Genomic DNA, 22490 nt, shown 5'->3' with positions numbered 1-22490 from the left:
TTCTATGTTTTTCCTTTTTCTTTTTTTTTCTTTTAATCTTGGGATTAACCCTTATGCACACATGGTATTTCAGATCTCATTGATTAGCAGCTGGCAAGCAATTAGCTATATGACAATGAATGGCTAATCAAACAGCACCACTGAAGGAAATGTATTGTGCCTTATAGCTCTAAAATGTCATTTCTGTTGACATTTGCATACCAGCTTTTAAAAGATCATGCATAACCAGAGTCTTGTGAGCGCTTTGTTGGTGGGTTTTTTCTTCACTGTTGGGTTTGAGTGAGAAAATTTGCTACTCAGGTCTTTCCTCTATACAGTCACGGTCATTTAGGATGTTCATCTGCCAAAGATGGAACAGGTTTGGCTCAATGTCCTACACCTCCTTCCAGACAGGCAGAGCTGTACATCCAGGTACCCCACTCCTGCTTCTTTCACCTGTGCCACGGGTTCACGGCACAAGTGCTTTATTGTCACCTTCCTGGCAGCCTCAGCGATACTGCTGGCCTGGCCTATCCTGTTTCCATTGGACGATGTCTAGTCTGAGGTCTGGGCTTAGATTCCCACCAGAAGAGGTGTCCCCAGTTGCCCAGATCAGCTCCCATCCCAGCCTTGTGTGCCATCCCCTGGTTCTCCCTGCTCCATCTCAGAGCTTGAATGCTTGTTATGCTCCTGAGTGAAGAAAGGTTGTTTTGCTTTTTCAAGGTTTTGCACAGCCCTGGCACAGTCCTGTGAGAACTCAGTCCCCCATCCCTCATTTCAGAAGAGGTGATAACAATGATCAAGCAAGTGTATATAGTTATTATAATTAATTAGTCCATGTAGAGGTATTCTGCTGACTTTCTTTTCTTCCCTTCCTGATGATTGAAACTGACATACAATTTAGTTTAGACTGGAGTTTTAATTTATCCTTAGCTGGAAACAATTTGAAGGAAATTAAGAAAGTGTGAGAAGTGTGTTAATTAATGAGACAATAGGAAGAGTGATACAATAGAGAAAAGGACCTGGAAGTAATCTTCCATATTTTACAAACAGTGAACTGTTCCCTTGGGAATCGGTTAAGAGCCCACAAATATCATGGTTTTACTCATTTACATATCATCTCCTGTATGGACTATTTACATAATTTGTTTTCCCTTCTCTCATAACATATTTTGCAGTTGCTGGTATGTGTTGTGTCTGGCTGGAATTACTTGATTTCCATGTTGTATTAGGCAGTGTGAATGTTTCCTTGGTTTTGCCTAATGCTGATGTGCAAGTTGTTAAGTGTTGGTGTTTCTAACTGAATTCATGAATCTCTGTAGAATTTTCAAAGGCATGCCTTGGTCCAGTACTGAAAAGAGGGAGGATGTGGGAGTAATAGGCTAATCACAGAATGAAACTATTAATAATTGTTAAAACCTTGTTAGTGCCACAGCTTGCTTCTCTTATCTTCAAAATGCAAAGTTCACTTAAGTTACTTTCCTCAGAAAGAACATAAAAGATAATATTGAGGGAGAGAGAGAAGGGTTTGCTTTAAGATTATGAGAGGGAAAAAAATATAGGGAATGTCACACAAAAGAAATGTTCAAAAGCATGTTTTTTAAAAAAATAACATTCTACTGAAAATAAATTCAGCTCTGTAACTTTCATGGGTGTCTGAGAAAAGCAACAATAGCAGATGATGAAAAATGTGTCTCTGCACACTTCCTTCCCTTTGCTTTCCAAAGGAGGGAGGTGGAGAGAGCAGACAGTGAGAAGGAAGGAAACCTATGAGGAGGAAGGAAACTTTACATTTTTTAAATTTCCGGACTGAAACAATCTTCTAAGTTGTTTGTTCTGTCTTGGTTTGTGTTTCTATTATTTTTTTTTAATACTATTTACTATTATGTTTTATTTCACTTCAGAATACTCATTTGAATTAAAATCTTGATAAAGAACTCTGACAGGGAAAATTCACAAACACCCTCAATATTTTTCAGTACCAAGTATTTATTTTTCAGATGTGTCGTGGCTGGCTTTAAGATCTCCACATTTGATGCTACTCAGCATTTTGCTTGTGTTAAAAAAATTTCCTTAATTATAGACAATAGTGGCAGTGAATGGACCTCGAGCTCCTGCAGAGCCCTTCCCGTGTCACTAATGCTCTGACCAAGAAGAGACCAGAAAACTTTGAGGAAATATGTATACTGTTATGTTTCATTATTTGAGTTCTGGTATGTGAGCTGGTAATTAACACCCTACTCTTGCAAAGATTTATATAAATACTTAAGTCTACCGTGTGAGTAATCCCATTACTACCACGTTATTCTGCTGCATGGAGAGAACCTTCCCAAAAAGGCTGTCTCAGTGTGAATGCAGTAATGGAAACATTATTTCAAAGTGAATTATGCCAGCGTTTGAAAAAAAAAAAAATGCAGTGAAAGAATATCACAGAAAATTTCCCAGAGACCTTGAAATGTTAGACTTAAATTTCATTCCCATTGATTAAGCAGACTCCAGTTTACCCAGGGAATGTCACAAACCACACGCTGCTTGAAGTGCCCAGGTTTTACACTTGACCTTCACAGGCAGGCAGTCATCTGTAACCAGACAGTTCTGCTGTGCCTTTGCTTTTGAGGACTAGGTCTTGAGCATGGATTATTCCTTCAGAATGAACACTGACTTACATTGGTATATGCTCCATGGATATTACAGGGAAAAATACAACTTAAAAAACTTCTTCCTGTTTTTCAATTATGGTAGATTGAAGAATTCTCTAGGACCACATTCTGCCCTGGTTTATACTCTGTACAATTTGTCAGCAGGACTGTCTGAGGTGTAAGTCATGACGGGGTGTTGGCTCTTTTGTTCTAACTCCTGCCACTGACGAATGCTTTCTCATCCCCAGGGAATATGTTGCCCCTTGAAACACAGAGCCATCTCCAGAGCCTGAACGCCTTCACTTCGGGAAGGAAAGGAAAAAGCTTAATTAAAACCCGTGCCCCTCATATCAGACAGGATGCTCTCTGTTCAGTGCATAAGGCTCAATGCGATGCTCAAGGGAGAATTCAACCATTTTGGTTTTTGGTAATTGGTATTTGATGCATTTTATGATCCTCTTCATAGTTGTCCAGGTTTTGGTAAGCCTTCAGTGTGCAAATATTGTAAATACAGTATGAACAGAAAGATAGTTCTCACAAGTGACAAAAGAATATTTTCAACATGTAGAGCTGGATATTTGCAGCTCTATTCAGTCCCTGCAGTTGCTGGCAAACTTGGCTGAGGTTGGGTAAGCCGTGTACCGAACCTTTAATTTTGATGTGGCTATTATAGCACAATGGTGCTCGCTTATTCACGTTCATTCACTGCCAGCATGGAGCAAAAGCATGCAGGCTTCATTTCTAGCATCTCCAAATCTTTCTGGTAGGTGTGGAGTTTCCTGTCTCAGTAAAGCCCCCAAAATCTAGCCCACTGTTCAGATGCAGCACACTAACAGGACCATAGAGTGTGCTCTGACTGGGTTTGTAGGGGAGTTACTTTCCAGAGTACTGGAATTTTGCATCAGAGTTAGTGTGTTGCAGGAGGACAGTATTTCAATAAGCATGATTCCCTGCTGTACTCCTTTTGGCTAGTGTGAAACAAGTAAGAATGCTATGCCACCCCCCCTAAAAAAAAAAAAGAAAGCAGAACTGAAACGGACCGTCTTCCAGTCTTTTCTCCCTGCTTTTCAGCAACATGGGCACCCAGAACATTAGGAAACACCAAACTCTTCATATAAACTGAAAGATAGAAATGTCATCACACCCAACCTGTGTGCGTTTTAGAGGGAGGGGAAAACAGGGCATATGTTAAGGAAGATAGTAACAGCCTTTGTACCTTTGTTTTATTCTATCTATTTATTTTTATAGTCAGTTACCAAAGAATTTCTGTCTCTGGAAATATAAAGGCATGATCTGGACTTCCATGAAAAGAAAGCAAGCTCATTAACTTTGTTTTGAAGCTGGGCCAGAGGTAATCTCAGGTCTGGTCCCTGCCGCCTGACTGCTGCTGCACTTGCCATTGCTCTCTCAGTTTCTGGGCAACCTCAGTATCTTTTGTCCAGAATATGTGGCAAAAACAGATACTGAAATCAGTCAGTCTCTTACCTTAACCACATCCTTGTGGATCTGGGCATTCATACTGCTGTGTTAAAAACAGCAAGGACACTCTGATCCTGTCTCCTGCTATTATATTGTTCCTGCTCACTGTCAAGAGATACTGAGGCAGATGATCTTTTTGCAAGGTAATTTCTGTTCTGTGCCTCTTGCTGGTTGCATTGAGCCCTTTCATGTTATTAAAATGCAATTGAACAAGAGCAAGTCTCATCTTGTTAGCAATTTGTCATCTTCTCATCCAAGTGAACTGCCCAGCTTTTCATACCCATAATAGTCTCTCTGCTGCAAAAAATGAGCTTTGCTGCACCATTCACTGTTCAGTGTGTAACAGAACCATATCTTTTCTCTTTCTCATCTTTCTCCTGTCAATATCACTGACATTTTCTTTTCTTTGCAATGATGCTGCCAGAAAAAATACTATCCCTCCCTCTGCCCTTTCAACAATTCAGCCTTTCCCTTTCCTATGCCTTCCTTTGCCAGGATGGATAGTTGAACAAACTCCCTCTCTGGATTCTTTGGTATTTTTTCATCTCTATGCATCCCTCTGAATTATCAAGAGCTGATTTACTACATATTTGTTGCAGTCTGACTGGGAAATTTCAATTCACTCAGTTCCTCTTCTTTGCAGCAGGTTTACTGTGACCCTACCAGTTTGTCTGAATTCAAACAGCTAGTTGCTTTCTGATGCTAATGCATAGCCTTGAACAGGTGTGTCCTGTTTCATAGTACCATTTTATGTTACATTTTGTCATGTCAAAGGAGAGCAAGACAGCTTTGAAATAAATAACACCGTTAGCAATGACACTGCCTAAAAGAAGAAATAATCAAGGAAATTATTTGTCTCATGAGAAATTTGTTATTTATCATACAGTAGGAAGTGCCTGCATTTTGCTGACTTTCACTGGTGAGGGTAGGTGGGTAAACCAAGAAAATAAAAATGTCAGCTTTTTGCTAACAGTGAAAGAATGCTCTCTAGGCACTCAACCTGTATAAAAAAAGAATTACATGAAAGTGAAGTGTGTTCCTGTGTCATTAAAATGGGAGCAGAAATTTACAAAATTACATGTGCTAGGTGTTTCTACATGTGCAGCTTGATCCATAATCTGTTGGCATCCTTGGAAAGACTCCCATTGGTTCCATCTGGATCACACCACAGCTTTACTTTTGTCAGGGCATTGAGAAATATGCTTCTCTTGAGATAGAAGTAAAAAAGGATATAGCTACTTGAGAATTTTTTACACATACTGCACTTTGTGCAAGTCTAGATCTCAATGTAAATCAAGCCTCTTGGACTTTTAAGGTTTAAGAATGATTCTACTTGTTGACTTATTGCATCCTTTTATTTCCCTGTGTCAGCCTTTTTGTCACAAATAACAAAAAAACCTGAAGGGAACTGCAAGTATTGTAAATGCAAATTGGACATGGATATGTGTGCACGTGCGTGTGCAAACCCAGATATACACATAGGTATTTGTATATGTGCGTACATATATATGTGCACAGTGACTACCTTTCTCCACAAGCTCTGGGGAGGCTTTATTTTGTGAAGTATGTTGTACATTCACAGTGTGCTTGGCTCACTGGATTTGCTGCATTTGCCATCTCAGATCTGAACAATGGCCAGTTAAAAGAGGAAACTATATCATTCTTTATCAATCAAAATCAAATCACACTGAAGGTCACTGCAGAAAAACAATGGCAAGAAAGTAATGCTTGTAACCTGGAAAGGAAGCCTAGAACTGTGAATTAACAGTCTCATTCATGTTCACAGTATAATATAAGGATGCAATGAAGATATTTGGTGATTTTTATAGAGCTACCATTTAATGAAATTAGGGAAGCAACAGACATGGAAAGAAAGGAATTCAAATAAATTGCTGCAGGCAGGGTTGGCTACAACTTGAGAGTTTGTGTAATTGTTTCTTGTTAAAGCTTGTAGTTTAGCAATTTGAGTAACTCTCGATGACGTTTCAATTGTCCTTCTTCTGAGAAATTCACTTGCATTGAGTTTATGGATAGAAATATTGTCAAGGAAGTTTCTTTTCCCTAGGTTTCCTGAAGCAGGTATGAATGCAGCTTCAGGAAAATATACTACGAGGCTGAATCTTTTGACTTCTAAGTAAATTGATCCTGAAAATAAAAAATCAAATTAAAAGGAGTGATGCCGCTCCCTGGCTACTGGCAAGTTGATGTTTTTACTGTTTCAAGTGAAGTGACACGTCATTCAAATACCAACAAAGAAACAGTAAAGCTAGCCAGAGAAAGTAAAGGTTCTCCTTAGGTGGATTAATCACTGACAATAGTTAAGAGTAACTGCCTATTTACATAAGTGATCTGTTTGGGAGGTGAAGCCAAGGACATTTTACTCCCTAAATCCCTGATCCTTACAAAACTAAAGAATAATATAGCATTTAACTGCATACTCTGCAGTCTCGCTGACTCCAGTGGGACAACCTGTAGAGCATAAAACTGAGGACACATGCAAGTCTCTGGATCAGATTTAAATGTATTGCAGTCTTGTTTCTAAACGTTCAGTAATGTTCCAGCTAGGAAATGTGCCTGTGCCCTCCCGTACAGCACACATCATTTTTTCCATGCTGTGTACATTATCACTTGCTAAATTTATCACAATGCTTCCCTAACATTGCATGGCTTTCCTGGCTGGGAATATTAGATCTAACAGAGCACCTACTACTGCTGGTCACATTTTCAAAGAGAGCTTACTACCTTCCACAGCCACAATTTGCCACTGAGTGTCCTACAAGGCAGCTTTTGGGAAACGTTCATCTACAAAGTCAGAGGGTGTGTTTACTTTGAGACAATTGAATGAAGGGACATGCACAGACCCACAGTGACGAAAAGATGTTGTGTCCTTCCTGCTGCATGTTCTGTCATGTATTGACATTGTCGGCGTATCTTTTTATTTGCCCTGTTTCAGCTGAGAATGAGGAAGGAAGGAGGATGTTTAACGGGGAAACAACACTAGCAGGAATAAACGATACCCTCATGACTTGCCATGACCTTTGAAAAATAGTATTAAAAGCTCTTAGCTGCAGATGAAGCCAGCACTGCATATACAGTGCAGGCACCAGAACAGATTTATTTGTAAACAGTAAATGACAGGAAGCCATTTGAGTGCATCTAGATAGGACCACGTGCAATTTAGCTTAAGCAACTCTAAGTCTCTGTGAAGTTATTTGACTTTCAAGTCTGCATACAAAGGATCCTCAGAGTTTGATATGTTTTTTATTCTGGATATTCATCAGATATCATCATTCTCCATACGTCATTCAGCAAAGATTTCTTTTGCAAATGTGCTTGTGAGAAACAAGTCTCCTTCCTTCCAAATACATCTGAAACAGTCCAATCAGTGGTGTGCTAACAAGGTGTGCAACATTTGCTTGTATACAAATGTTCAGAAAGAACTATTTACAAGTTCCTTGAATTCAGTAAAGTTGTGCCATAGAACCTACCAGTTGTCTGCCACAAGATTAAAGGTGGCTTTACCTTCAGTGTAGATGTTAATGTACACAGCTTGGGCCAACAAGGTTGAGATACAACAACTATTAATGAATATATGGAGTATATTTGAAGGATGGAGGTCAGCATACATGTTTTCCAGGGACTGTTAGTATTTAAAGAGAAAAAAGAAAACTAACATAGAGTCCACAATTCAATTTATTTTTGAACTTATTTAATTAATTTTCGAACTGAAGGCAATAGCCATATTGCTTTCTAGCTGCATCTTCCTTCTTTCATCTCATTCTGTCTCTCTGTATTTACCCACTAGAAAAAAAAAAATAAATAAAATTAAAAAGCCACACTTATCAAGACTATATACTTGCAATGCAAATGTTTCCATATACACATTTCACAATAGTCTAACTGGGTTAACAGCTAGTGCTAGACTTTTTCTGTATAGCCAGGAAAGGGCAGAATGTATTTAATTCTGTTTTTAAATGGTGGGTAACTGAAGACAGGATTTAAGAGAATGACAGGAGATTGTTGATAGTCAGGAGAATTTGATCTGTGAAAGAGGCTTCTTGCATGAAAAACAGCAAGTAGTTTAGTATCAGTCTTTGAAAGGAATATTATGTGAGGCAACAAATTCCTGAGTGAGGCAACACTTGTAAGGTTTGGTTTTTTTTAGTAGACATAGACTGTATATCCCCTAAACTTCATCTACAGGTTTAGAAGGGCACATGCTCTGTTCTTTCTGTGCATTCTCCATTTTATTAAATACATGCTGGCAACCGGTGCTGTTTGAGCTAACTTCAGTTCAGCTTTGAACAAAAGCCACTCTCATGATAGACAGCCAATACCCAAAAAGACTCATATGAGGTACAAGGATTAGGCCCTACTTTCACACTGCACACACCAGTGGGATGTGGTAGGTACCACACCAGCTGTTTTGTGGCCATGACCTTGCCTGCTACCTTTTTAATTCTGAGATAATTAGAAAATTAATTCTGTCTCAAAAATGCAGGAGCATAATATTGTATCCAGTCTGATGTCATATAAATATGTTGATCCTCTACTGGGGCTATGAGAAAACAAACATTAGTAGCAGCTTACCTCTAGGGGATGTCATGGTCAACACACAAGTTTGAGTTGACACCTGGCAGCCCAGACAGTCACACTGTCATTTGGAGTTGTTAATCTGTAAATGGTGATAACAGAGATCATTTTCCAGCTCATGGGACCTGGTGATTATCTTCCACCACATCTGTGTGCTGGGGGAGACCAGGACACGCATGCATTGCCTTCATATAATATCCTGCTTGGTGTAAAGCGGGAAATGCTAATAAGGATGTTGAAAAATCAGGTCTGGTGTATTCTGATCACAGAGCATACTTGCCGTGCACTTTGGATGTAGCTTAAATGACTACACCAATGCAGAGGAAAGGCATATGGATACTGGGGAAAAATGCTTTAAGCCAGTTGCAGTTGTTCTCCTCATTTCATAATAGAGACACAACCTATCTGTCTCTCTCGTTTGTGTCTTGCTTCCTTCTTTATCATTCAGTATAAAAGCAAGCTCAGAATGGCACAGGCAGTCAGAGATCAGAGATGTGATATTGTGAAAGCCCCATTCGTCAAACACGTGTGTGCATTAGCCAGAAGCATGATGTGGAAGTAGAGACTGGCATGAAGTTATTAAAGCTGTTCTCAGCACCTTGTGTTCTGTCTGGGAAACGCCACATGGGAAATTATTTTTGATGTCGTGACAGCTTAAGTGAGTGGAAAAAAGGGAAAAAATGTGCTAAATTAAATGCTTTTTATACTGTCCGTGACCAGTAAAACTTCTCTCAATGAAAAAAGTTAGACTTATCTAATGCAAATAATGTGTGATGCACTGTGTGCAGAGGGTTAAGGGCAATTTGAATCCTTTATATTCTTTTTCAGCAGAAAGGAGGATTACAAACAAAAACAAAACAAACAAAAAAACAACCAACAAAAAACAAAACAAAACCAAAACCCGACACCAAAACCAAAAGCAGTAAGTCTTCCCTACCTGCATCTTTTCTTTCTACTACTTTATAATTAATGTTATTGTCACCTGGTCTAAACTCTCTTTATGCTCTGTTGCCTATACAGTGCCAATATCACTCCCCAGTGCCAGTTACTATGCAGTTACTGGGCAGGATAAAACAAAGACAGGCAAGAAAAATGGTGAATTCATTAACAGACAGTCTGCTGCTGGTTTTGTTCAACCTTGAACTATGATTGTTTGAAATGTCAGCTTCAGAAATACATCTACGAGACTTTTCTTCAGAATGTTGTCTTATTATTTTTTCCTGACAAATTTCATATACATGCGCATTTAACCACACAATACAAATCCAATAGTGCAATTACCTCTGTGACTTTTACAGAGGCTTCCTGTGTACTGTAGAGGGAGAATAAATAGCAAATGAGCATGACTTACACAGACATAGTTCCATCAAGGGTTTCTGGTGATGCTATAAACACAATGAACATAAAGTCTCCAGAAACCTGAGCCAAAATTATAGCCCCATGCTTCAAATAAAACCTCTAAAAAATAAATGTTTGAATGTAAAATTAACAGTGTTCATGCTGAAAATGACACAAAGCGGCATATCTTAAAACACCATGGATATATGAGAATTTCAGATATTTTCAGCTTTCCTGGGACACAGTCAAGCAAAGTAGCAGAAGACTGGACCAAGACGGCAACTATCGCACTGAGAGAGCTTGCTGAGGTTGTGCCAAAGTTTCCACCAGGGAATTTCTGAACTGCTGCAGCCTGACCTGAGCCTGCTGTTTCTTCCACCAAAGACAACAAAGCTGTGTAGTGTCCCTGAGAACCTACCTTATGGTTGACTCAGGTGATTGCACCTTTGACTGCCCAGTCACGCAATGGCCACATGCACAATGTTTGTTTGTCCTCAACTAGCCTCCAAACAACATCCCTCTTTAAAAATTAATTCAGTCTTAACTGATGAAGAGCACTAGGTTGCTACCTCTGTAGGATAAAAAAACAAAGGGGAAATAAAGACTAACAATTTGCTGCTTTGAAGCCTAAAAAACCCTTTCATCCGTTAGCATGATGTATCATAAATGACACCCATTCCTTACATTAGCATCTGCAGACTATAATTATCCATGTAATCTAACAGCTGGAGGAGCGTATTTGTGATGCTTTCGGTTGAAGGATGCTTCGGAAGGCTAAACAGTGCTTACTAATAATAGGACCTCTAAGATGCTACATGGGTCTCTCTGTAAAAAGGTCCCTTTTCTGCCCTGAACCAAACGCGGGGCACTGACAAGCCAGTGTTCAGCCCTCGTTCTTCCTTTGGCCCTCTGCAGCTCTGGTGCCTGGAAATTCTGCTGTCCCACAGTTAATCAAGCCACCTATTTTTTTGTCATCTCAGAGATGCCTGTTCCTTCTCATGCTGGGAAGGGTACCTTGCTTTGTCTTTTTGTCATTTCCAGTCTTTGCCCTAGGGGACTGGGTGACAGGGAGAAAGGGAGGAAGGAGAGCTGGGTCTCCCATCTGCTGAGGGAAAAGAAATCAGCTAGCTTTTTATGCCTTTGCTGGCAGAAAGCCTCCCAAGAAAGAGGGTTTGTCAGCCCCCTGCCTGGACTGTAAGCTGCTGCTTTTATTTTACCCATTAGTTACCCACAGTGGCTTATGCAGAACAGCAGCTACAAAAGAGAAATTCTGAGGTCCACAGAATTATTATCCCCTAAATTGTCTTCCCTTGTCATGTGTTTACAAACAAAGACTCCACGCTGCCATTGACAGAACTCTTACACTGAATTCAAGGCTTTCCTGTGTGTGTGAAATGTTAAAAAGGGAAGGAATTTAAAAGCCCCTGCCAACACCTGAGTGCTTTTCATACTGAGCAGCTATTCTTCACCTCCACATTCAAAGGACTTAACTTTTGTAAAACCTCAATGGCACAAACTTACCAGGATTAAGCTATTTAAAGCCAAGCTTGCTGGAGCATCTGCATTTTGCACCTCTTGTCGTGTCCATGGACTGCATGACAGGTTGGAGATGATTTGGGGAGAAATGGCAGTGACACGGTGAGAATCAGAATAAACAGAATATTTATCACAACTACCAGAAATATCTGTCACCACTGAGGCCAGCAAAGTAGCACCATGCACATCTGGTCACAGACCCAGAGCTCCAGCATTTCCACTTCCCTGGGATTTACACCTCACCACTCTTTTCTCAGGAACAGCTCCTACAGAAGTGCTGATGGGAAGAATGAGGAAGGCAGTGACCTACCCTTTCACAACAAACACCAGACCTGGCCAGTTGCTCTGGAGAAGGTAACTGGTGCCAAGTGTTCCTGATGTGCCCTCTGCATCAGAGGGGTGGTGCTGGAAATGTCTCTCTGATGGCAAAGTCACATGTGGAGTGTGATGGATCAAGGACATCTCTGGACTGATCTGTTCTGGACTCTGCTTCCACGTTTTTCTTCATGTTATTAATAGTTACAGTATGTCGATACCATTTGAGTAACCCACATCTCAAAATGGAATCCAATATGTGGTTTTGGTGAGTGACATAACAAATTCCTCCCATGTCCCCTGTGCTCCCTGCCCCCAGGTTTGTTAAGCAACATAATAGCTAGATCTCCTGCTTCCTCTCTGGGCTAAGAAGTAGTGTCGCTCCCTCAGAGCTGGGCAAGGATGAGTTTCTTTCTAAAATCCCTTCTTACTTTGGAAGAATACCACAAGAGACTGCTCAGGCTAGGTCTACAGGGGTGATAAAGTAGTGACCCAGCGTAACTGAGGATAACAGTGTAGCCTCCTCGACAGGTTATATCTTAAGGTCAGCATGTTCCCTGCATCCTGGTGCTGGGATCCACTGTCTTCCCAGTTCTTCCAGCATTCAGTGGAGCAAGAAGCAGTGGGCACATCAGCCTTCTGCCTTCTCAGCTGATACGGAAGAGAGGGACAGCTTTCCTTGAAACTAAACACCAGCAGTGACATATATCTATTATATGTGGTGTTGAGTCACAAGTGTCTTTTGTACAGAAACAAGCAGGATGTGAAGACAGCTATTCAAGCACAGTTTTCCCTCCTTGGAATGGCCATAGGGTGCCAGTACTATTCTGGGGAAAACAGTTACTCTGTGTCCTCAATTTAGCACACCATGGTCAAGGCTGAGAAGGAGTTTTGTCTCTGGGAGAACTGAGGAGTGAGTTAGTGCTGGAGTCAAGGACAGACCCTGGGAGTATTGCATCCTAGTTTCTTTGCATAGTACCCCTCAGAATTTTGAAAAACTCAGGGATGCAACGTGAAACCCTGGGAAAATTAGTAAGCAATTTCTATAATGGCCAATTTTTACAGTACTGGAATTGCAGACTGAGATCTCAGAAGACAAGAGGATTCCAGCTGAGCAGGATATCGGTTAAATTAACTTCTCCTCTCAGTCCCTGCACTTGCCAAGTTCCAAGATATTTTACCAAGAAAACAAGAACCAGAGTACACAAGTGTTTTCCATCTAGATTTTGTCTAAGCTAAAGACACTAAGCAAACCTTTAGGGAAAACCAAGAGAAAAGGAAAATTGGCTCATCCTTCCCAATTATTGCTTTAATAGAAGGGTTTGCAAGGAAATGAAACTTCAGGATACAGCATTTAATCCCAAGGCCTGCAGCAAGCTGTCACTCTGTGTTTTCCCATCGAACTGGGTAAACAGAATATCGCTTGGCCTTTAATAAATGAGAAAATAAACACACGAAGGAGCATTTGATCAGAAGTGACAAGGGCAAGAGTAGAACGATCCAGATGAATAAATAAAACTGTGAAATTTAATAATATTATTCCCTAAAGATATTAGAAGTTCTGTTCTGACTGTTGCAGATGTCCCCTGAATACATTGTTCCAGAGCTTGAACTCCCTTCCATCAAAATTTCCATTGCTCCTACAGTTTCAACTTGCTCAGGATGAAGAAATCATCTTGAAATAGACCTGTAAGGCACTCTTAAGAAGTGTTTCTCTCACATCTTCTTTCAAGGTGAGTACAAATTTGTGGTTTGAGATGTTTAATTAAAGTTAACCACCTATGGAGAAATGATGGGCTTGCTTGTTTCAGCTCTCCCTAGGAGTGTGCCCTTCCCAGCTGAATTAAGTTGCCACTGTGTTCCACTAATGTACGTCTGATGCTTAATGAATTGGGGTGTTATTACCATTGGGTAGAGGTGGATTAAAACTGAGTCCAAAGCCTTTTCATTCATTTCGCTAATTATTCTCTACATTCATTGCACACAGATGAAATGATGAAAGACTCCCTGTTGTGTGGGATTTGGACATTTCACACTTGGAACATAAATTGGGCTGATTATCCTTACAGTATTATTGTCACATTTGTGAGTTTTGGTGCCAGGAAACAATAAGCTGTGAACTGCCACATTCCCAGTCTTTCAGCCCCTTGGAATGGGAGGGAAAGCTCTTCCTTTGTACATCCTTCTTCAGTTTCATATCTTGATCATTTCAGTGCACAAGAGCTAAACCAGAGATAGACTTTCTTCTTCTCACTATCATTCCGAAGCTTTAGAAACATCCAGCACATGTTTCTAAAAATTAGCTTTAATTTCCAAATTCCCATACTCACTGATTTCAAACAGCAGGTAAGATCCTGAAATGCTGCAAGAAGTGCCTAGTTTCTCACACAAATTACAGTCTGTCAAGTGACTTCCAGGGATTCCAGTTCATGGCTGATTTTTCCTTCAGGCAGAAAGCCTTGAGTGCTTCAGATTTCCCATCTTTTAAGCTAAATATTCTTGGTTGTGATGTAGAGAAAGTCTTTACTGTGGGGACGCTGGTGTTGAGGGGTCAAATGGCTCTGCCATAAAGACAGATTCAGCCCGCAGTTTTGCTGAACCAGTCATGCTGCAAGTGCGTTGCTTTATATTTATATAGTGTAGCAAAGTGCCTCCTCATAAGGTCAGAGCCTCAGGAAAATCCAACACTGCCCCAGTCCTCGATCAGACTACAGTAGTTAGCACTTTAGTCTGTATTTTTCCAGAAGTACCCAACATTTATCTGTGTGTATGTGTACATAAATAGGCTGAAGATATACAATATATATGTGTGCCTGCCTCTTACAGGTAATACAGGGAAACTGCTGAGGGACATTGAATTCTGACATTTCCAGGTAATAAATCAAAAATAAATTTGTGGATGTCAAAAAACATCTGCATGAAATATTTCTATTTTGGAGAAAGGTTTCAGTATACTCAGATTAAAAGCTAATTTGTCAAAAATCTCTCAACTATAATCAAAAGGAAAGTAACAAGGAAGTTAAGTCTGGCATAAAACTGAACAAACTGGAGGCATCCCCCACATAAACTTGAAATCTGATTTGATACATCTCCCATGGATGTGTGAAATACACTGACAGTTTGCTGAGTCAAATGTCTTGTCTGCAAGACAAGGCTACAGCACTTACACGTGGAAGAGACTATGTAAAACAGGAGACTAAAATTATTCTTCAGCTGTGCTTCAATAACAAAAACAATGTTGAAAGTAACAACATCTGCGTTGTGTGGCAGAGAGGTATAAAAAATGACTGTTAACTTTACACACTGTGAAAACTAGGAATGTGTTAAACAATTGCATTGCCTTTTTTTGTGATAATATGACTATGACTATATTCTTGACAGAAATAAGCTATAGTTCCAGAAATAGGAAATAAGAAGCAGAAATAAGCCATAATTCCATAGCCTCCTGCAATCTTTTGCCAGCATTGCACAAGACATTGACTTCAGGGTAATTAGTCCTGAAAAATTTTGAGATCTCCTAAGCAAAAAAAATAAATACAGATTATTTTAAAATATTGACTTATAATCCTCACTTGAGTGTTTACCCTTCCACACATTAGGAATGAGCCTTAGCAATAGGTCCAACATCATTTTGTCTAATTGGCAGAATTGCAGCCCAAATTTTCCCTCATACCCACACTATTTTGAGGCAAAGCCACTTAGCCCCACAAGGGGCTTTAAACAAGTTTGAGGGAAAATTGGGGGAAGACATCCTAATGGGATCCACATACTCCTAACAGAAACTCATGCATGTTCCTACCACAACATGTCTGGCCCCTGACTGCCACAGGCATGTGCCATGTGTTCATTCTGCTTTTGGGGTGGAGTGGCACCATCAATAGTGAGAAGACTGGTTGGCCACAGGAGTATGCAAGTTTTCTTAGAAAGTCTTTTATCTTTTTGTTGTGAAGACAGGGAGAATTTGTAGCCTGCCTGAACATAAGCTGTTCACTGCTTTTCTGCTGTATGGCAATAGGACAAAGCCAGTAATGTGGAAATATGGATACATCATTCCCACTCATCAGTTTGCACTCTTAGGGCTATAGTGTCTCTTAGCCCACATCCTGCATGGTACAGCCTGATTCCTCAGGAGGTATGTAACCAACATAACAAATTTTGAGAAAAATGTCTCTTAACACAGCTGGCATCATGTCTTTTTAAGTAAAATGTGTTCACATGGCTTGCTAAGCTGAGACTGAAACTGCTGTATATTAGCTTTCTGCTAATCGTCTCTCAAAGTGTTGCTGCTATAAAACCTGAAAATAACAATCTTGTAGAACTTTTATTTACACCATTATATCTCTTAAGCCAGACACATGCACTTGGCTTATTTAGCCTGTATTTATTTAAAGACACCTAAATAAATAGTGTTCAACTACCAATGCTACATGCCTTTCCCATCTAGATTAAACTGTTCATGGTAACATGGGGCCAACATACCAGTACATTATATTTTTGTTAATGAAATCACCCTCAATTACTTCTCACACTATAGCTGCACAGCACTTACTGGTCAATGATGAGGTGGGAACATGATAACTTTTTCCTAAGTGTAAGACTACAGAAGTAAATATGAAAAGCACTCTAGAATGTGACTCCCTGAGCAAGAAAGGTAGTTAGCTAGCTATTTTCTGTTGGTGTTTCGTTCATGTTGAGATTTATATCATCTGTGGGCCAGCTGCCAAAATGTCCTCCATTGGGAGGTTAATAATCTTACTAAGGGGAAAAGTAGTGTAACAAACAGAAAAACAGATGCAAAGAAAAGGAAAATTTCCCAGAGAGAGACTTAGCTTGGAGACTAGCTTGGTGGGGAGAACATCCACAAGGGAGGTAGGATTAGGTCCATCCTTCACCATGCCCTAGGACCTCCTTCCCCTGCTGCAGGCCAGGCATGCAAATAAACTTCTCTCATGTGGGCACCATTTCCACCAGGCTGTTCTGCTAGCTGGGAGCATGAAACACCCCCCACTATCAGGCTGACATATTTTTTCATGAAGTCTTGTATTTGATAAGCAGATGTCCTCTGGTAAAAGATGTGGAACTGGAAATGCCCCGTGTTGCCTCCAGAGGTGTCTCTCACTGTTAGCAGTGAGCAAGACCAGAGCTTGTGGGAATACTTGGCAGCTTGTTCAAAAATAAATACTAACATCAGATACAAAGATTTGAATTGCAGTATTAAATATAACATTTGACTGTAGTGCCTGGAGTCGGAATCACTGACAAAAGCTCTGGTGTTGCCTGGTTATTTTCCCATTAAGAGCACCTTCTGGGCATTCTTGCTTAGTTGATTGCTATGAATGTGTTGGTGCTTTGAACAGAGAATACAGACATAGGCACTCTTCATTAGAGAGGAATGACATACAGTACACAGATGCTGTTCGTGACATTTCTTGACTGGGGAAAGGTTCAGTGCTCCCAGAATGAGGCCCTGCATATGTGATACCAAAGCTATCCCAGTGCTCAAATGGGGAATCCAAACTTAAATGAATGTTTGCTAGTTCATTCACCCTTAATTAGTTTGTGTCTGCTAAAGCCATAATACACTGTAACTCATTGACCGAACATGAAAAGAAACAAATTGGTTAATTGAGAGAGAGCAATGCAATGCCTGTTCTGTCTGCAGAGCCAAGGCTACTGCTCCCCCAAGCAGAATTGCACCCAGAAGCACTGCTGGGTTATCATCATCCAGCTAATCCCATGCACCCTCTGGCAACAACAGCAGCAAATGAGCCTCTTGTGCTGGCTGGCTCCTGCTACAGCCCCCTTTAATGTATAACACTTCCTTTGCCCTCCCACACCCACTCCAGATGCACACCAATTTCCACAGTCTGCGTGTCTGAAAGACCCTGGGTAGAAGCAACACACGATCTTCTTCCCTCAGGAAGACTCTTCCTCCCCCAGAGCCCCTTTTTGCCCCTCATTCTTCAACCCTCTGCCCCCTGCTTTATTCCCAGGATTTGAGAAGTGAGAAATAAGGCTGAGCAAAGGGATTGCTTCACAGCTTGCATGGGGCTGGAGCAGCTGTCTTTTTATCCCCCAGGCTTGGAGGATTCGTCCCAATATCCTGCTTGCAGCTGCTTAGCTGTCAGTTCTGCTCAGGTCAGCTCTCACTACAGTTTACTGTGAATTTCGGTGGAGAAAGCTCTCTCCACAACTCGTTTTTCCTAACATGCACAGGCCTCAGTTCAGGAGGGTCTGGTGAGATTTCTTGTCTCCTCTTGTGGCCCACCACACAGACAGCCAAGAAAGAGCTTTTTCATTGGTTTCGAAGGAAAGATCCTTTTTTAAATTGAAAAAACAAAACAAAACAAACAAACAAACAAAAACAACAACACAAAAAAACCCACAAACAAAACCAAAACCAAACAACAACAACAAACCACATATATTGACAAAAATAAAGGAATATCTTATTTTTATTAAAACCTTTTGTGACATTCCAATGGGAATAACATTGCTAGTTTTGTTCTATTTCGTATTAGATATCTAAGAATTTGAATACCTGTAATGAACTCCAGCTTGTCTTTGAATCTGAAATGGTTCAAACAGTAGCAATGACATTTAGCTGGAAATTCAGCTAACTCAGAGTTTCACCACTAAGTCTACCAAGTCCGCTCTGTAGCTCCTCTCCAGCAAAATGGAAATTAATCTATTGCAGGAACAGAACAGTGCCATGATGTTTCTATTTGGTTTTGCTGCCAGAAATATCAGTTACCCTTCAAATATCTTCAAGCATTCCTGAGAGTCTTGTGATACTGAAATGCCCAATGATTTTCCAAGCCAAGCCAGAAAACCCTTGAGAATCCGAAACTCATTTTTAATTAGTTTACTAAGGCTCCATTTACATTTGTGCCCACCTCAAAACCTATTCATCTTTTTGTAAGGATAGAATGTCACTTTGGCCTGTTAATATGTCCAAATTACGAACTACCTTGCTTTCATTTTGATTGATATTGTATAAATTTCTTCAGGTTGGGTAATGTAGAAGAATCAAAGACAGAATTTTTCCCATAAGGAAGAAAAGTCTTGAAGATTCCTTCTTTCTATAATGTGTCTGAACAAAATGATATTAAATTGTTTGAACACTGAATGAAACCTTCTCAGCTGTATGGGCAGAAAAAAAGAATCTAGACTAGGTCCTGTAAAGAAAAGTTGTGTTATACTGTTCTGGAGCAAAAAGATGTAACGATAGAGCAAGGGTTTTGGTTGGCTTTGGTTTTGGTGGTTCATTAAACAGACACTTGACTACTTTTTTTGTGGGTTTTTTTTCTTCATTTCTTCATTCTGATGCCTAAGTATGCAGGCTTCTTTATCCACATGCTGTTGCCTCATTTGGAAGATAAATCAGCTGATCCCATTTATACCTGTACATCCTTACTAACTTATGACAGTGCATACCACTACCCTTCATTCAGATCCTAAATGCTGAACAGTGGTGCATATATTCAGAATTCTTTGTAACATTTCAGATGTGAACAAATATCAGTGAGCAGGGTGGTCTGTTGAATACCCAGCACTTCACACAGTCACTCGCATGCACGTACAAATTTAGAGCCTAGCTAAAAGCAAGCTTAAGTGGCATAATTCCTCCTTCGTGCATGCAAAGTACATTTTAACAGCCTTCACATTAGTTACGACATATGTCTAGCAGCTGGATGCTGAGAGACTGGGAAACATAAACTGTACAGAAAAGTCATAAGGGAGTACTCCATGAGTATTTTCTAAGTGAACAGCACAAATAAAATTACAAGTAGAAACCACATTTACTCTAACACAAATCCCTATCTCACCACCACACAAAGCCCCCATTAGCCATCCTCTGTACTTGTCTTTTGTTTCACTCCTGATTTTCAATAAGAGATGAGATTCTGTATGTTGATCCATCTCACTGTGATTGTAATATAGACTAGATTCCAAAGGGACCTCATAAAAGCACATTGTATTAAAATATTCTACCCAGTTCAGTTTTGTTTGCTTTGTTTCTTTTCCTGTGGAAATAAGCTCAATGTAAGGACGACATCTATTTACCATCTTGTTCCCAGACCCTATTAGATTATGTGCTCATTGGCAGATATGGTCTAAAGCTGTCAGAGGTAGAGCTCCAAAGACTGATAATATTTCTTATATGCTTTGTGAAAGTAAGTGATTGTGTTAAAGAGAGAAGTCTAACTTGGTGTAACTTCAGGTATCAGATTATATAGATAATTCACAATCCCAGACCGCATTTTTTAGACCTCAGCTTACTCCACCACAAGACTCAAATCTGTAGGACAAGCATTCCCATTGATTTCTTCAAACACATGGACAGGCAAATTTATAAACAATGTGAAGCTGAAATATATTACAGAAATCTTTCCTGAGAGGTTGGTGGTGTGCTTCTCAGATTATTTGTTTCATATGATAAAAGATACATTCATGCATGTTAGTAATAAAACAAAAAAATTTACTGCCATTTAATTCTTGGTAGAACACTAGAATTAGCTAGTAAAAAGACTGAAATTCATTTCCATTGTCACTGTACACCATCAGCAGAATTGTTTGTTAAGACGGTGGAACTGTCATAGAACAGCCTCTTGTAAGACCAAGTATTTACAAAAGCTGTAATCATGTAGGTGACACCTAATCATACACAATTATCTAGTCTGGGTAGGGAATTGAATGAGGTCAGTGAGAAACAACTGAGTTGTCACTATTGGAAGTGACTTTGGATCAAGCCATCATGTGGTGTTCAGTCTAAATTAAATTGAATTAAATTATGACAGGTTTGGGATTTTAGACAGAAAAAATGAAAAAGCAAGGGCACAGGTGAGTGAAAACACCTGGACAGGAAAACTTAATTTGATTATATCAATTCTAGGAAAACTATCAGGACTATTCTGGATAAAAACCAAAACAAAACAAAAATACAACAAAACAAACCTCAAAGCAGGATTTCATGGTAAACAGAAAATAGCAAGCTATAAAATGCTGTAGAAATACAGATTCTGGAATATTGTATTGAAATGTATGATTCTATTATCTGTTACATGTAATTTCTGTTTATATTTAATCTTGATTTATATTTAACAAAATGAGTAATTAAAACATAGCAACAGTAAGAGTCAGCAATTACCCTATGAGAAGATGGTTAAAGATTGGCTAGTTCAAAAAGATTTTAGAAACTCAACAGTTTAAAGTGGCAGAGACAACCTGTGTGTTTGTATATATTATTTGACTTGCTGAATGATTATAAATATCCAGCATGACATCGACACAAGAAAAAGATAAAGCCAGTATTGACAGAAGATGATTACTTGAGACCAGGAATAACATCAGCTTTCATTACTGAGCTGGTACCCTGGCCCAACCAAGCATTGGGGTTGCAGATGCAAAAAAATGATAGTGCTGTGGCAATAGCCCTCCATACATCTATTGCAAAGATTATGCACTTTATTCCTCTGTAACCTCTTCATCCTCAGCAGCAGGGACGAAGAGGCAGTCCTCCCAGGCCAACTCTTGTAGATGTGACACTGGTGAGTCATATAATGACCCCAGCTGACTGCAATGTTGTCATAATGAGTGAGTGAGGTCACAAGGAGCAGCAGAGGGGATACCTGGGGGAGGCTGCTGAGTCTGCATGTTAGTCTGCTGGCCTGGGGAGGTGTTTCAGCATCTCCTGAAGAGAGAGGAGGCTCTTTGGCTGTTGGATGGAAGACAGCACATGTGAGTTTGGTTGCATGGCAACTTTTTTTGCTTCTAACCTTCCTGAAAGACAAGTGCTAGTAAATGAGGGGCTCTATTTTGGTATGTTGTTTGTTTCCAAGCTTGGTTAGGGAAGATGTATCAATACTGATGAGGAGTGTAGTGTAATCTGTAGGAAGGCTTGAGTAATACAAAAATAAGTGCAAAAGCATGAAACTTAGAAAAAAAAACTCTTTCATCTAAGATTGTAGTGAATGTGATTAGTTTTTGGGCTTTTCTAGCTTGGACTTAAGTTTACTTGATAAATCTCTCCCTGTTTCTAGAGTATTTGGTAAATGCTTGTTTCCTTACAATTTTCTTTATCCAAGAATTGTAGTAGGTTGAAAAAGTTTGAGATTAATTGAATGTGTAAAGTGACCTATGAGTGGTAACTGAAGTCTCCTTTAGAGAGTGGAAGATGATTTCTTAAAATGTAAAAGTAAAAATTAAAAAAGCCTTGATACCCTCCAAGGTATTTCCAAGCCACTTTGAAAACAGTTTGATACTTCTCTGTGTAAATCTAGATTATTTTTATAGATGGAGGAAACTGTAAAAAGATTGCCCGCTCTGCAGTTCTGCTACAGTTAAAGCTGTGGCTTTGTTTTCATTTGAAGCCTAGTTTCGCTGTTCTTGGTATATATGTCTCAGTTTAAGCAGTGTCCTGACTGATGGGCCTCAGCTGGAATGGGTGTGATAAATAAGATGGATAGATACGGAATTCCTGAGTTATAGTTACGGAAAGGAATTTTATCGGTCAACTCTGAAGCATGTCACTTGTAAAACTATGTATACAAGGTTATCTGGTGGAGGTGTTGATACCTCTCTGAAGTGCATTGCTATGGGATGGTGGTG

Source organism: Nesoenas mayeri, assembly GCF_963082525.1.
Source record: "Nesoenas mayeri genome assembly, chromosome: 4".
NCBI classification, from domain to species: domain Eukaryota; kingdom Metazoa; phylum Chordata; class Aves; order Columbiformes; family Columbidae; genus Nesoenas; species Nesoenas mayeri.
This window is presented reverse-complemented; position numbering follows the sequence as displayed.